Source organism: Hyla sarda, chromosome 5 (genome assembly GCF_029499605.1).
Source record: "Hyla sarda isolate aHylSar1 chromosome 5, aHylSar1.hap1, whole genome shotgun sequence".
In the NCBI taxonomy this organism is placed as follows: Eukaryota; Metazoa; Chordata; class Amphibia; order Anura; family Hylidae; genus Hyla; species Hyla sarda.
The window spans coordinates 231,390,775-231,408,438 of record NC_079193.1 but is presented as its reverse complement, the minus strand read 5'-3'; the positions used below and the strand labels follow the sequence as shown (position 1 = coordinate 231,408,438).

Below are 17,664 nucleotides of genomic sequence, written 5' to 3'. Positions count from 1 at the left end.
GCTACCCCCTACCCCTCATCTCTGAACTCTTTGATCGTCTCCAAGGTGCCCATATTTTTACCAAACTGGACTTAAGAGGTGCTTATAATCTCATCCGCATCAGAGAGGGGGATGAATGGAAAACGGCATTTAACACCAGAGATGGACACTTTGAGTATCTGGTCATGCCCTTTGGTCTATGCAACGCCCCTGCCGTCTTCCAAGACTTTGTTAATGAAATTTTTCGTGATCTACTATACTCCTGTGTTGTTGTATATCTGGACGATATCCTGATTTTTTCTGCCAATCTTGAAGAACACCGCCAGCATGTCCGTATGGTTCTTCAGAGACTTCGTGATAATCAACTCTATGCCAAAATAGAGAAATGTCTGTTTGAATGCCAATCTCTTCCTTTTCTAGGATACTTGGTCTCTGGCCAGGGACTACAAATGGACCCAGATAAACTCTCTGCCGTCTTAGATTGGCCACGCCCCTCCGGACTCCGTGCCATCCAACGTTTTTTGGGGTTCGCCAATTATTACAGGCAATTTATTCCACATTTTTCTACCATTGTGGCTCCTATTGTGGCTTTAACAAAAAAAAATGCCGATCCCAAGTCTTGGCCTCCTCAAGCGGAAGACGCCTTTAAACGACTCAAGTCTGCCTTTTCTTCGGCTCCCGTGCTCTCCAGACCTGACCCATCTAAACCCTTCCTATTGGAGGTTGATGCCTCCTCAGTGGGAGCTGGAGCTGTCCTTCTACAAAAAAACTCTTCCGGGCATGCTGTTACTTGTGGTTTTTTTTCCAGGACCTTCTCTCCGGCGGAGAGGAACTACTCCATCGGGGATCGAGAGCTTCTAGCCATTAAATTAGCACTTGAGGAATGGAGGCATCTGCTGGAGGGATCAAGATTTCCAGTTATTATTTACACCGATCACAAGAACCTCTCCTACCTCCAGTCTGCCCAACGGCTGAATCCTCGTCAGGCCAGGTGGTCTCTGTTCTTTGCCCGATTTAATTTTGAAATTCACTTTCGGCCTGCTGATAAAAACATTAGGGCCGATGCTCTCTCTCGTTCCTCAGATGCCTCTGAAATTGAACTCTCTCCTCAACACATCATTCCTCCTGACTGCCTGATTTCCACTTCTCCAGCCTCCATCAGGCAAACTCCTCCAGGAAAGACCTTTGTTTCTCCACGCCAACGCCTTGGGATCCTCAAATGGGGTCACTCCTCCCATCTCGCAGGTCATGCGGGCATCAAGAAATCTGTGCAACTCATCTCTCGCTTCTATTGGTGGCCGACTCTAGAGACTGATGTGGTGGACTTTGTGCGAGCCTGCACTATCTGTGCCCGGGATAAGACTCCTCGCCAGAAGCCCGCTGGTTTTCTTCATCCTCTACCTGTCCCCGAACAACCTTGGTCTCTGATTGGTATGGATTTTATTACTGACTTACCCCCATCCCATGGCAACACTGTTATTTGGGTGGTCGTTGATCGATTCTCCAAAATGGCACATTTCATCCCTCTTCCTGGTCTTCCTTCAGCGCCTCAGTTGGCTAAACAATTTTTTGTACACATTTTTCGTCTTCACGGGTTGCCTACACAGATCGTCTCGGATAGAGGCGTCCAATTTGTGTCTAAATTCTGGAGGGCTCTCTGTAAACAACTCAAGATTAAATTAAATTTTTCTTCTGCATACCATCCTCAATCCAATGGACAAGTAGAGAGAATTAACCAGATCTTGGGTGACTATTTACGACATTTTGTTTCCTCCCGCCAGGATGACTGGGCAGATCTTCTACCTTGGGCCGAATTCTCGTATAATTTCAGAATCTCTGAATCTTCCTCCAAATCTCCGTTTTTCGTGGTGTACGGCCGTCACCCTCTTCCCCCCCTCCCTACCCCCTTGCCCTCTGGTCTGCCCGCTGTGGATGAAATTTCTCGTGATCTTTCCACCATATGGAAAGAGACCCAAAATTCTCTCTTACAGGCTTCTTCTCGCATGAAGAGATTCGCAGATAAGAAAAGAAGAGCTCCTCCCATTTTTTCCCCTGGAGACAAGGTATGGCTCTCCGCTAAATATGTCCGTTTCCGTGTCCCGAGCTATAAGTTGGGACCACGCTATCTTGGTCCTTTTAAAGTTTTGTGTCAAATTAATCCTGTCTCTTACAAACTTCTTCTTCCTCCTTCTCTTCGTATCCCTAATGCCTTTCACGTCTCTCTTCTTAAACCTCTCATCCTCAACCGTTTTTCTCCTAAATCTGTTCCTCCCACTCCTGTTTCCGGCTCCTCGGACATCTTCTCTGTCAAAGAGATTTTGGCCTCTAAAAAGGTCAGGGGAAGAACTTTTTTTTTTAGTGGATTGGGAGGGTTGTGGTCCAGAAGAGAGGTCCTGGGAACCTGAGGACAATATCCTGGACAAAAGTCTGATCCTCAGGTTCTCAGGCCCCAAGAAGAGGGGGAGACCCAAGGGGGGGGGTACTGTTACGCCGAGCGCTCCGGGTCCCCGCTCCTCCCCGGAGCGCTCGCTACACTTCCCTCACTGCAGCGCCCCGGTCGGTTCCACGGACCCGGGGCGCTGCGTTACTACCTCCGGCCGGGATGCGATTCGCGATGCGGGTAGCGCCCGCTCGCGATGCGCACCCCGGCTCCCGTACCTTACTCGCTCCCCGTCAGTTCTGTCCCGGCGCGCGCGGCCCCGCTCCCTAGGGCGCGCGCGCGCCGGGTCTTTGCGATTTAAAGGGCCACTGCACCGCTGATTGGTGCAGTGGTTCCAATTAGTGTTTACACCTGTGCACTTCCCTATATCACCTCACTTCCCCTTCACTCCCTCGCCGGATCTTGTTGCCCTAGTGCCAGTGAAAGCGTTCCTTGTGTGTTCCTTGCCTGTGATTCCAGACCTTCTGCCGTTGCCCCTGACTACGATCCTTGCTGCCTGCCCCGACCTTCTGCTACGTCCGACCTTGCTTCTGTCTACTCCCTTGTACCGCGCCTATCTTCAGCAGCCAGAGAGGTTGAGCCGTTGCTAGGGGATACGACCTGGTCACTACCGCCGCAGCAAGACCATCCCGCTTTGCGGCGGGCTCTGGTGAAAACCAGTAGTGACTTAGAACCGATCCTCTAGCACGGTCCACGCCAATCCCTCTCTGGCACAGAGGATCCACTACCTGCCAGCCGGCATCGTGACAATTACACTGTCTTTGGACCACCAGGATTACACATCCCAAATACACTGAACTTGTTTATAGTTCTGGGCTTTCAGAGTCAGTAGTACTGAGGAACGGGCTGCAAGCTGTTGAAGACCAAATATACATTGGGCATCTTGGCAGAGCTGCCTACCAGAAAATGACCACTGAGCTAAATGCATATGTGTGAATCATAGTGCCATGGTAAATCAAGAAAATGTCATAGGATAATGGCTAAATCCTCATTTAAGACAAACTCCATGAGCTACACATTTCAGCAACTTGCCTCTTAAAAATTACTTTATTCACCTACCAATGATGATACTATTGCAGTTTATGTTATAGAGCAAGTCTATGAGCAGTATTATGCTTGCCACGTTGACTTTACAATAGTTGTCTCTGATTTCTGAATTTTACAATTTAAAGGGGAACTCCAGAGGAAAATGTTTTCATATCAACTGGTGCCAGAAAGTTAAACAGCTTTGTAATTATTTTAAAATCTTAACCTTAGCTGATTTATGCTACAGATATAATACAGAGAAATGTGTGAAGTTATTCCCAGTCTGACCACAGTGCTCTCTGCTGACACCTCTGTCTGTGTCATGAACTGTCCAGAGTTGGAGAGGTTTTCTATAGGTTTTGCTTCTAAGCTGGACAGTTCTTGACATGGAGAGAGATGTCAGCAGAGAGAACTGTTGTCAAACTGGAAAAAACTTCACACATTTCTCTGTAGTATATAGCAGCTGATAAGTACTGGAAGGGTTCAGATTTTTAAATAGAAGTAATTTACAAATCTGTTAAACTTGCTGGCACCAGTTGATTTGAAAACATTTGTTTTCCACTTGTTTCCACTTAAGTCATAGTCCCATGTGGTCCTATACAAACCCAAAAACTGAAGTAGTTGATAAAACCTAACGCCAATGTTTTACTTTTAATATATTAATTATCCACCTGTCCATAGACCTCATGAATGCCACCAGTTCTAGGTCTCACTTGTAGTGCACAGACAGTGGCCATCATAGTGTTCATCATATAGAAGATTTTTGACAAGCACTTCATATAAGTCCTATTCGCCCATGACCTGAGTTTCAATGGATCAGGCCATACATTTAAACAGTGTACAAAATGTGTCAACAGCTGGAAAAACTGACCAATCAGAATGGGAATTTCTCTGGTAAAACACCTGAATTACTGAAGTGCAAGCACTGACTAACTGGCTGTGTCATAGCGCCTCCCTACAGTATAGGTAGTTATTACCGTATTTTTCACCGTATAATACGCACTTTTTCTTCCCCAAAACTGGGGGGGGGGGGGAGTTGGTGCGTCTTATACAGCAAATACACATTAAAACCTGTCCTAACGCAGCGGTCCCTGCGGCCATCAACGGCCGAGACCCGCGGCTAATACAGGACATCACTGATCATGGTGATGCCCTGTATTAACCCTTCAGATGTGGCGATCAAAGCTGACCGTCGTGTCTGAACCGAAAGTGACACTAACCCGGCTGCTCAGTCGGGCTGTTCAGGACCGCCGCGGTGAAATCGCGGCATCCCGAACAGCTTACAGGACACCAGGAGGGACCTTACCTGCCTACTCGGTGACTGCTCCGTGCCGGGATCCCCTGCATGGCCGGCGCTCTCCTTCGTCGTCATCATGTCGTCGCACATGCCGCCCCCTCATCCAATAGGAGCGGCGTGTGTAGTCATGTGATGGCGGCGACGGAGAGCAAGGATACCCGGCAGCAGAGGCGTTCCGGAGCGCCGGGGACACCACGTGGGCGCGGCAACAGTGATGGAGGGCGACATCCAGGGCAGCGGTGACGGGTCCCGAGCGGCGGGGACACATGAGTACTCCCTCCTATACCAGTGGTCTTCAACCTGCGGACCACCAGATGTTGCAAAACTACAACTCCTGGCATGCCCGGACATCCAACGGCTGTCCGGGCATGCTGGGAGTTGTAGTTTTGCAACATCTGGAGGTCCGCAGGTTGAATGTTCAGAATCTTTTTTTTCTAGATTTTCATCCTTTAAAATTGGGAGCGTCTTATATGGCGAAAAATACGGTACATATTCTGTAGCACTCTTTACCTGTGCCAGGGTAAGCTGCTCCTTTGCTCACTAGGTGGGGGAGGTTCCATTATACTTTTTTGGGAATCTGTGTGTACTGTGTAAGACCCTGAAGACACTTCTGTCCTCTGGACAGTGACAGTGACTTGACAGTGATAGACAGTGATTTACAGCCTTCAGCAGCTCTTTCTTACTTTTATATGTAAGGACTTGTTTTAGCTATTTTAGTTATCTACTTATTTTTCTTTAATGCTAATGTTTTTCTATTTATGGATGACATTTTGGGGCTTCAGAACCAATTACCAGGTGTTCATAGAGTTATGGTCTCAACATACAATGGATGTCCCAGAACCAATTAATATTTTAACTTGAGGGACCACTGTATTTGATTTCTTTGCCTACTACTAATGTAAGCAAATCGCCATCTCCCTAGTACAAATAGATAAAACTTCTAATTATTTGGATGAAATTTATATTATATATGTGAACTGTTGCTAATAGGTACAACTACGGCTGCGTGGACAGCAAGCTTACAAAAATGTCACATGGAGCCAGTAGCGGATCCGGGGGGGGGGGGGGGGGCAACGAGATTGCTGCCCCTCCCGATACTATATTAGTGATGAGCGGGAGCTGTCAGCCCCGGCTGCACTGTCCCCTCACCTGCAGCGTGTGAACCGCCGGGGACACAATTCTCTGCAGGACACCATTCTCTGCAGGCCGCGCGGGCTGCCTGTCAGTACTGAGAATGCTTCGGTCTCAGCATCATTCAGTCTGCAGCCATTACACTGTGCAGGGGCTGGGAAGAGATAAGCTCCTCCCCTTCTCACTCCTCTGTATTTCCTGCAGGCCGGGCTCAGCTTACTGCCCTCCACCACAGGCCCAGACACCCACCCAATGCCTCCAGACCCTGCCCACCCTGATGCTGCCCTTCATGGTAAGTAACTTTGGGGGAGAGGGAGGAAGGGGGGGGCAGGCTCGGGAGACAGATAAAGGGGGACTCTTATCAGTGTTTCCCAGCAGAGGACTCTAACTATAGTAAAACTACAACTCCCAGCATGTATTTTTGCTTTGTGGGCATACTGGGAGTTTTAGTTTTACAACAGCTGGAGGCACCCTGGTTGGGGAACACTGATCTATCTGTCTTTCTATCTCCTATCTATCTCTCATATCTATGTATGTATCTATCTATCTCATATCTATCTATCATCTATCTATCTCATATCTATCTATCATCTATCTATCTATCTATCTATCTCATATCTATCTATCTATCTCTCATATCTATGTATCTATCTATCTCATATCAATCTATCTCCTACCTATATCTATCTCTTATCTATCTCTTATCTATCTATCTATCTCATATATCTATCTCATATCTATCTATCTATCTCATATCTATCTCATATCTATCTATCTATCTATCTATCTATCTATCTATATAAGAATCATAGAGCAGCACTCCCAGGTTGAAGTAAAAGTAAATGGGTGCAAGCGGTCTCAGGGATCCCGGTCCTGGTTCCAATACTTGTAGATACAATGGAAGGCAACTGCAGCGCACCAACTTAAAGTGCAAGGAAGTGATTTATTCCAGAAAATACAGGCAACGTTTCTGTGGCCTCACACCACCATTTTCAAGCTTGAAAATGGTGGTGTGAGGCCACAGAAACGTTGCCTGTATTTTCTGGAATAAATCACTTCCTTGCACTTTAAGTTGGTGTGCTGCAGTTGCCTTCCATTGTATCTATCTATCTATATATCTATATCATATCTATCCCACTGCTGCCAGCATCTATTTTTCATTTACTTACAGCCTATTTAGACGCCGAGACAGCGGATAAGTTATAGATTGTGGGGGATCCGATCGCTAGGACCCCCTACAATCTCCCGAACAGGGCCCCGGCAGTCTGCTGGAAGGGGGTGCTGAACCCTGCACGGAGCTTCCTGCGGGGGACATTGGAATGGCCACTTCCGGCAGACTGACAGGGCCCCGTTATGTGCCCCTCACTTATAATGCCCCCCTGTCATGTGCCCCTCACTTATAATGCCCCCCTGCCATGTTCCCCTAACAAATAATGTGCTCTGACTTATAATGCCCTCCCTTTATGTGCCCCTTACTTAAAATGCCCCCTGAGGGTGCAGGACAGGGGGCATTATATGTGAGGGGAACATAACGGGGCATTATAAGTCGAAGCACATTATATATTAGCGGCCCAAGACAGGGGGGCATTATAAGTGAGGGGCACATGACAGGGGGGCATTATAAGTGAGGGGCACATGAAAGGGGGCATTGTAAGTGAGGAGCACATGACAGGGGGGCATTATAAGTGAGGGGCACATGACAGGGGGGCTCCTCACGTATAATGCCCCCCTGTCATGTGCCCCTCACATTTAATGCCCCCTGTCATGTGCCCCTCACATTTAATGCCCCCTGTCATGTGCCCCTTACTTAAAATGCCCCCTGAGGGTGCAGGACAGGGGGCATTATATGTGAGGGGAACATAACGGGGCATTAAATGTGAGGGGCACATGAAGGGGGCATTATAAATTAGGAGTAACAATAGAGAAAAAAGATCAGCTCACCCAGTCGTCTCCAAGGTATATGGAAAATAGCACAATACACCTGCACCAGCGGGAGCTTCGGATGGTCTCTGAGGCCAAGTCCTCAGGTGAAGCAATCAGGAAGGGGAAAAGGAAGTTCCGGCTCCCAAGGCTGGATAAAACATTCAAGTTTATTTCTTCATATTAAAATCCAGTGCATGAGCAAACAATAAAAGCAATGAAAGGGAGAACAACACCAAACGCACCGACGCGTTTCGACTTAACGCTAAGTCTTAGTCATGGCTAAGACTTAGCGTTAAGTCGAAACGCGTCGGTGCGTTTGGTGTTGTTCTCCCTTTCATTGCTTTTATTGTTTGCTCATGCACTGGATTTTAATATGAAGAAATAAACTTGAATGTTTTATCCAGCCTTGGGAGCCGGAACTTCCTTTTCCCCTTCCTGATTATAAATTAGGGGCACATAACAGTGGGCATTAAATGTGAGGGGCACATGACAGGGGGCATTAAATGTGAGGGGCACATGAAGGGGGCATTATAAGTTAGGGGCACATAACAGGGGGCATTAAATGCGAGGGGCACATGACAGGGGTCATTAAATGTGAGGGGCACATGACAGGGGGGCATTTTAAGTGAGGGGCACATAACAGGTCCTCACTTATAATGCCCCCCTGTCTTGGGCCCCTCACTTATAATGCCCCCCTGTCTTGGGCCCCTCACTTATAATGCCCCCCTGTTTTGGGCCGCTAACATATAATGTACTTCAACTTATAATGCCCCCTGTTATGTGCCCCTTACTTATAATGCACCCTAAAGGGGCAGGACAGGAGGCATTATATGTGAGGGGAACATTACAGGGGCATTATATGTGAGGGGCACATGATAGGGGGGCATTATAAGTGAGGAACCCCCTGTCATGTGCCCCTCACATATAATGTGCCCTGTCTTATAATGCCCCCCTGTTATGTTCCCCTCACTTATAATGCCCCCTGAGGGAGCAGGATTGGGGGGCATTATATGTGAGGGGAACATTGCAGGGGCATTATATGTGAGGGGCACAGCACAGGGGGCATTATATGATAGGGGCATAGGACAGAGGGCATTATTATTATGAGGGGGAACAGGACAGGTCATAGTTATATGTGGGGGCACAGGATGGGGCATTACTACTATTTATGAGGGGCACAGAGTATAAGGAATTTCTGGGGTAGTACGGTTTTCATTAGCCACAATTCATCACGGTATTGTATTCAGAGGGAAATTTAGAGTGTACAGTGTGTGGTAGTATTATATTCAGAGGGTACAGTGTGTGGCAGTATTATATTCTGAGTGTACAGTGTGTGGGCAGTATTATATTCTGGGGTACAGTGTGTGGCAATATTATATTCTGGGGTACAGTGTGTGGCAGTATTATATTCTGAGGGTACAGTGTGTGGGCAGTATTATATTCTTGGGTACAGTGTGTGGCAATATTATATTCTGCGGTACAGTGTGTGGCAATATTATATTCATTGGGTACAGTGTGTGGGCAGTATTATATTCAGTGGGTACAGTGTGTGGCAGTATTATATTCAGTTGGTACAGTGTGTGGCAGTATTATATTCAGTGGGTACAGTGTGTGACAGTATTATATTCAGCTGGTACAGCATGTGGCAGTATTATATTCAGTTAGTACAGTTTGTGGCAGTATTATATTCAGTGGGTACAGTGTGTGGCAGTATTATATTCAGAGGGTACAGTGTGTGGCAGTATTATAGTCAGTGAGTACAGTGTGTGGCAGTATTATATTCAGTTGGTACAGTGTGTGGCAGTATTATATTCAGTTGGTACAGCATGTGGCAGTATTATATTCAGTTGGTACAGTGTAAGGCAGTATTATATTCAGTGGGTACAGTGTGTGGCAGTATTATATTCAGTGAGTACAGTGTGTTGCAGTATTATATTCAGAGGGTACAGCGTGTGGCAGTATTATATTCAGAGGGTACAGTGTGTGGCAGTATTGTATTCAAAGGATAAAGTGAGTTGTAGTATATTCGGGGGGTACAGTGTGTCAGAATTATATTCAAAGGATATATGGTGTTTGGAAGTATTATAATAATACTTTTTTCATATAGGGGATCAGAATCCGCTGACACAGTGAAGAGCCGTCTGGGCGTCAAATTATGCAGCGAGAATATTTAGCTGGACCCGGTGGTATGTACCATCTGAATTAGATAAGGAAAGACTATAGAGAAGACATCACCTGTAGTCACTGATATCATTGTGTATTGTCCTGACTGTCCCATCAGAGCTGTAGTCACTTGTAAGTTTTGCAGTAATGATGGGTGAAACTACAACTCCCAGCATAACCTCACCACTACTTAGGTCATACTGGGAGCTGTAGTTTTAAATGGTAAAAACTTCTTTAGCACTTTCCCATTCTGTGGCAATTGGTATATTTGATTATTATACTGGATACATTTAATAATATTGTAAGTTCTTTGAGCAACACCTTATTTTCTGTCCGCCAACGCAAAATTCTCTAATAGTGCCCCTCCCGAGACTAGACTCTGGATCCGCCCCTGCATGGAGTAAAAATAATGGTTCCTAAATGTGTTGATGCGCCTGAAAAAATGTCATTTAGGCTCCATGCAACATTTTTGTAAACCTTGTATTTCAAGCATCCGTACTTGATTTTTAAGTATTTCTTTAATTTAAAAATATTACAGCAGCTTTTACTGACAGCATTCATAGTGAATTGATGGCTGATAGCTGTAAACATAATCCAGGCAGGATGAACAAATTATGGACCGACAAGGAGAAGTGATGATAGTTATTAAGCTGCAGATTGACAGTGGCCAGTGTTGGAGCATGTTGCCAGGGTGGCAGCTGTAACAATGGTGGCAAGCCCCCATCAATAGTCCAGGTGCTTATAGGGGTACTCCGCTGTGTGCGCGCTGATGTCACGCCACGACCCCTCAATGCAAGTCTATGTTGCTGCCATGCCCCCTCGCATAGAATTGCATTGAGGGGATGGTGCATGACATCGCGAGGGGGTGGCCGACCCCCGCAGCGTGCACACAGTGTTCGGAACTAAATGTTCTGAATGCTGGCCAGTGAAGTAGCCCTTTAAGGTGATTCAGATTTCTCCTTCACACTCATGGGCCTTTAAAGGGGTACTCCACTGGAAAACATTACATATATATATTTTTTTTAATTAACTGGTGCTGGAAAGTTAAACAGATTAGTAAATTACTTCTATATAAAAATCTTAATCCTTCCAGTACTTATCAGTTGCTGTATACTACAGAGGAAGTTCTTTTCTTTTTGAATTTCCTTTCTGCCTGACCACAGTGCTCTCTGATGAAACCTCTGTCCACTTTAGGAACTGTCCAGAGTAGAAGCAAATCCTCATAGAAATCTATTCTGCTCTGGAAAGTTCCTGACATGGACAGAGATGTCAGCAGAGAGCACTGTGGTCAGACAGGAAGCAAATAGAAAAAGGAAAATAACTTCCTGTGGATCATAACAGCAGCTGATAAGTACTGGAAGGATAAAGATTTTTTATATAGAAGTAATTGACAAATCTGTTTAACTTTCTGGCATGAGTTGTTTAGAATAAAAAAAATGTTTTCCAGTGGAGTACCCCTTTAAGAGTGAAGTCACTAGCAGGGACAGCATGTAAGGAACTCTATATTATGTCATCAAAACACATAAGGATGCCAAGTGTGCATGTTAGACAACTGATACCACTTATCTAATTAAAGTTAAGATAAGCTTGGTCGGTCTCCACCAACAGGAGGATGTTGGGTAAACAGTACTAGATTTGATTCTCAGAAGCCTATAGCACAAGAAAAGGAAATTGCTTCTGAACAGATATATCACTCACATGTAACAATAGCAGATTGCAGCTCAATGGAAACAGGCGAATGGGGAGATTTTCTTGGGAAGCAAAGATGGCCAGGTGTTGTAGTGAGGTCCAGCATCCAGCACTAGTTCCACACACAATAGAATGTTTAGCTAGAAAGGTAACTAGACAATGGGGAGATTTATCAAAATCTGTCCAGAGGAAAGTTGCAGAGTTGCCCATAGCAACCAATCAGATCGCTTCTTTCATTTTTGAAAAGATCTGTTCAAAATGAAAGAAGCAATCTGATTGGTTGCTATGGGCAACTCAGCAACTTTTCCTCTGGACTGGTTTTGATAAATTCCCCATAATGTGGGAAAAATTAGAGTGGGGCCCTAAATACTCAACTATTCTACCAACACAATATTTATATGCATAGTAGTTATCAAACAATACTGCTATACCACAACCTAATAATACTTTTATGTGATGATTAAATATTACTTTCATAATGTTAGGCTGCATTCACACCACGTTTCGTACATACGGGTGCCGGATCCGGCGGGGGGAGGGGCAAACCGTATGCGGTTTTGGATTGGACCTAAAACCGTAGTAAACTACGGTTTTCGGTCCGGTCAGGAAACCGCATACGGGTCAAAACTGAGCCGACCGCAGTCACCGTTTGACTCCAGTCGGGTCATTAAAGTAAATGGAGTCACGGGCTGATCCGGCCGGGGTACAAAAGCGCCTGGTTTGCCCCTCCCCCCGCCGGATCCGGCACCCGTATGTACAAAACGTGGTGTGAATGCACCCTTACTTAACAAACTACACTATATTAAGACCAATTTTATCCAATAATACACCTACAAAGGCCCAAATAATACAGCCATATCATGACATCTGCCATTACATAGTAAATGAATAATATTGTCATGCTGTAACTGAATAAAAACCAGCATGCAGAAGACCATCACACAATAAAAAACACACCTGAGACAGGCAGGCGGTAAAAACCACACACAAAGGCCTGGGTATAGGGGTTGTTCCTTTGAACTACCATACTATAAGGCCGTGTTAACTCACATTATTTAGGTCTGTTTTTTTCCCAAAAAAAGCCTATTTACATCTCAAAAACAGTGCAATTGAACTCACTGGAAAAATGATTGGTTCTCTTCATGATTCGGCCAATTTTCATTTTTGCGGTTTCATTTTTTTTCTCCTAGCCTTTTTAAAAGCAAAAACTCTTTTGATAAATTGTTTGGTTAATGGCTCTATATAGAAAGATTATGAGGGCTGTAAATAAAGGGTTCAGGTTAAAAACCTGGGGGTTTTGTATTTTGAAATTATAAGAAAAAAATTGTCTATAAAGAGCAAACTGAGGGGCCCTTATTTTTTGTCATCTTTTTTGTAACCCTGTAGCAGGTGAATTTAACTTGAAATCTATTTACTTAATATTTATTATTATTTTATTGTGTTTTTTTCTGTTGTATTATTTTTTTGTTTTGTTTTTAACAGTGGTGCATTTGACAATAGCACTAGTTGAATGTATTGTATAGTGGAAAAAATACATTGCCTACTCTTTTTTCTGCTATACAAGTGGAATGCCCACGTGAAATTCTGCCCCAGGGTAAAAACAACATATCAGATGAAGGTGTCAAACAATATAAATATAAAACAATGAGAGTGTTTAAAAGGGAGATGGTGGGAGATAAAATAGCAATCACAGCTGGCTTAGTGAAGTTCTCATGAATGTTTTTGCTTTTAGCAGCTGGAAGCTTATATGTCAGATAATGTTGATTATACACTGAAATAATAAGCAAAGTTTAATGAATTCAGCAACCCCTTCCAGATCAAAAATACCAAAAAGTTAAAATTGCTTTTGACATTTGGATGTTTTATAACACATGCATAAGTTCTGTAGTCTATGCCACAACACTTTCTGTACATCTCACAATAATGCCAAAAATTAGTCAACAAAACGGATATCAAAATATCATAAACATATGGTTACAATGGAAACATAAAGGCCTCACAAACTGTCACCAGTCATATACATTAGGTGGGGCTCGTTGGAAATTGTTTCTCTTGTTCCTCTTCCAACAGACAAAATACTGTATACTCTAAGAGGCTTATTTAATCAAATCATGTGCAGCTTTTTTTTTCAAACCTGTATTATTGCTATCTTTTCTCGGGTCGAGCGATGCTGTCATCTGTAAAAACTTTTGACATGTCATGAAGAGATATTAAAAGCTGTCAGGGTCTTAGTGCTGAGACCGCCTCAATCACTAGATAGTAGGGAGATGTATTTGGCAGCCAACTCCACTCGCTGACTCGCTGCTTACTCCAAATCACTGCAGCAGATGGGCTCCATAGACTGTATTGGAGCCTGTCTCCTGCAATAAGTCTCCAAGCTAGGTGGTAAAGCTTGCTGCCGCACACTTTTCCCAGTTATATCTAGGGATCGGTAGAGGTCTCAGCACTGACCCATCAATACTTTTGAGATGTCTGCATGACAGTTTAAATGACAGTAACACTTTAAAGGAAATCTGTCATTTGTATCACCCGCACTAAACCTGTCACACAGGCTTGCAGTGCGGGTGATGCTGATTGAAATGGTACTCACATTGTCCACATTCGCCCAGCCCTGAGGCTATAGGTCTGTTAGACCTTAGGTCTGGAGACATTAAAATATGCCATCTAAAGCTGCTATGTAAAGTGCTTCTTAAGTGTGACATCAAGAATTATACCAGAATTGGAACAAAAGGGAACAAAAGGGAACTAACTCAACATTATAACTACAAAAGTAAGTCACTCTTTTTCAGAAAAAAACAAACAAAAAACAAACATGCACTCACTTATTACTTACATCATTGCAATACATTTTCTCTTATAATCCCCCACCAATTTCTCCGGTGGACTCTATATACATCTGTCCATGCCTCCTTCCCTCACCTATGTATTGCTCGCATGCACTGCTCAACATCATAAACCACCCAAAGTCACCTCCTTCCATGGTACAGCACAGAAGTCGCACCATCACTTCACCCAGCCATCTGCTCTCCCTTTTCTTTCTTCTCCTTTTAGCTGCTGGGGACATTGCTCCTAACCCTGGCCCACCTTTCACGAATATTTGCTCTACACTACCTGCCTCTTGCGGAAACACTACAAACTTTAACTGCTCTCTTCTAAACTCTCGATCTGTGTGCAATAAGCTCACTCAGATTCATGACTTATTTCTCACTAATTCTCTTAATCTGCTGGCTCTCACAGAAACATGGATACAACCTTCTGACACTGCTTCTCTCGCTGCTTTATCTAATGGTGACCTTCACTTTTCCCATACCCCTAGATCTGACACCAGGCATGGTGGAGGAGTTGGAGTGCTTCTAGCCCCACAATGCACTTTTCAAGTCATCCCCCCCATTACCCTCACTCACATTTCCCTCTTTTGAGGTCCACACCCTCAGGTTCTTCTGCCCATTGTCTCTCAGAGTGGCAGTCCTCTATCGTCCTCCTGGTTCTCCCCAAATGTTCCTGGATCATTTTGCCACCTGGCTTCCTCACTTTCTTTCCTCAGAAACACCTACACTCATCATGGGTGATTTTAATATCCCCATCGATACCCCAATCTCCTCTTCTGCTTCTCGGCTTCTGTCTCTAACCTCCTCCTTTGCCCTTTCACAGCTTACTGACTCTCCCACACACAAGGATGGGAATACACTGGACTTGATCTTCTCTAGACTTTGCTCTGTCTCTAAATTCACTAATTCTCCTTTTGAGCTCTCTTACCACAACCTTCTCTCTTTCTCTATCAGTAACTTCTATCCTCTTCCGGACACTCCAACCTTGTACACTTACAGAAACCTGCGCGCCATAAACACTAGTCAATTTATAGACATTCTACAATCCTCACTATCACCAATCTTTTCTCTCTCCTGCCCGAATCTAGCAGCCAAACATTACCATGACACCCTAAAGTCTACCCTGGATCAAATGGCACCCTCTAAAACATGAACCTCCCGACACAGACGGCAGCAACCCTGGCACACGCTAACAACCGGCTTTCTCAGGCGATGCTCTAGGTGTGCTGAATGTCTGTGGAGGAAAACTAAGACTTCTTCAGACTATCTGCACTATAAATTCATGCTTAAATCCTATTACTCCGCTCTTCATCTCGCCAAACAAACATATTTTACCTCCCTCATCTCCTCTCTGTCTAACAACCCAAAACGCCTTTTTGACACTACAGACCCCAACCACTGATCTCTGTGCTGAAGACCTGGCCAAATACTTCAAAATTAAAATCGATGACATTCGTGATGAAATCCTCTCCCAGTCCCCTAAAAGTTCTGATCCAATTCCCAGCCACGTCTCCTCTTCATCACTCTCAGTTTTTGAGCCTGTAGCGGAGGATGAGGTTTCCAGGCTCCTCTCCTCCGCCCGCCCCACTACCTGGTCTAGTGACCCCATGCCTTCACACCTCATCCAGTCTCTCTCTCCTGCTATCAGCTGTCCCCTAACTAAAATCTTTAACCTCTCCCTCTCTTCTGGGGTCTTTCTCTCCTCTTTCAAACACTCTATCATAACCCCACTGTTGAAAAAACCATCTCTGGACCCGTTCTGTGCAGTCAACTATCGACCCATCCCAAATCTCCCCTTTATCTCCAAACTCCTGGAACGCTTGGTCTACTCCCACCTTATCCGCTATCTCTCTGAGAACTCTCTCCTTGACCCCTTACAGTCTGGTTTCCGCTCCCTTCACTCCACAGAAACGGCCCTAACCAAAGTCACTAACGATCTTCTGACGGCCAAATCAAATGGCAATTTCTCTTTACTGATTCTCTTGGACCTGTCTGCGGATTTTGACACTGTGGATCACCAACTCCTCCTCAGTAGTCTCCGCTCCATCGGTCTCAAGGACTCTGCTCTTGCCTGGTTTTCCTCCTATCACTCTGGCCGCTTCTTTAGCGTCTCATTTTCTGGCTCTACTTCTTCTCCTCTTCCCCTTGCTGTCGGGGTTCCCCAGGGATCGGTCCTGGGTCCTCTACTCTTTTCACTCTACACATCCCCCATTGGAAAAACAGTCAGTAGATTTGGCTTCCAGTACCACCTCTACACTGATGACACCCAACTCTATATCTCCTCCGCCAACATCACCCCTGCACTCCTACAGAATACCAGTGACTGTCTCTCTGCCGTCTCAGACATCATGTCCTCTTTATATCTGAAACTAAATCTTTCTAAAACAGAACTTTTTGTCTTTTCTCCATCAACCGATACTGTACCTAACCCTGACATTTCCATCTCGGTATGTGGAACTACCATAACTCCAGGGAAGCAGGCTCGCTGTCTTGGAGTTATACTTGACTCTGATCTGTCTTTCACTTCCCATATTCAGTCTCTTTCACGTTCTTGTCACCTGCATCTCAAAAACATTTCAAGAATCCGCCCGTTTCTCATTACTGAAACTACTAAAACTCTCATTATTGCTTTGATTCACTCCCGCCTCGACTACTGTAACTCTTTACTAATAGGCCTTCCTTTCTCCAAACTCTCTCCTCTCCAGTCCATCCTTAATGCCACAGCCAGACTCATCTTCCTCTCCAGCCGTTACACCGATGCCTCCTCCCTGTGTCAGTCACTACACTGGTTACCAATTCAGTCTAGAATACAGTACAAAATCCTCAGTCTCACACACAAAGCTCTCCACAATGCTGCACCTCCCTACATCTCCTCTCTCATCTCTGTCTACCATCCTACACGTTCTCTCCGATTTGCTAATGACCTCACACTAACATCTTCTATAATCCGAACTTCTCACTCCTGTCTCCAAGACTTCACTCGTGCTGCACCGGTTCTCTGGAATGCTATCCCTCAATCCCTCAGACTCAACAACAACATCCATAGTTTCAAACGTGGCCTAAAAACACATCTCTTCAGACAGGCCTATAACAGTCTCTAATTGGCCTCAACATATCCCCAACATATCCCCAACATATTCTCAACATATCCTCAACATATCCCCAACATATCCTCAATATATCCCCAC

The 17,664-nt window shown here is 44.9% G+C and overlaps 1 long non-coding RNA gene across 2 annotated transcripts in view; it reads left to right on the top strand.

Moving 5' to 3' along the window:
* LOC130273859 (uncharacterized) overlaps positions 1-17,664 on the top strand; it is a 136,475-nt gene that overhangs the window by 68,489 nt on the left and 50,322 nt on the right. The window contains exon 3 of one of the 2 annotated variants that reach the window (XR_008844147.1): positions 6,078-6,136. The exons of the other annotated variant lie outside the window; for it this stretch is intronic. This is a non-coding gene — a long non-coding RNA (uncharacterized LOC130273859). Of the gene's footprint in view, positions 1-6,077; positions 6,137-17,664 lie in introns of those variants that run through there. 2 annotated transcript variants of the gene reach the window in all.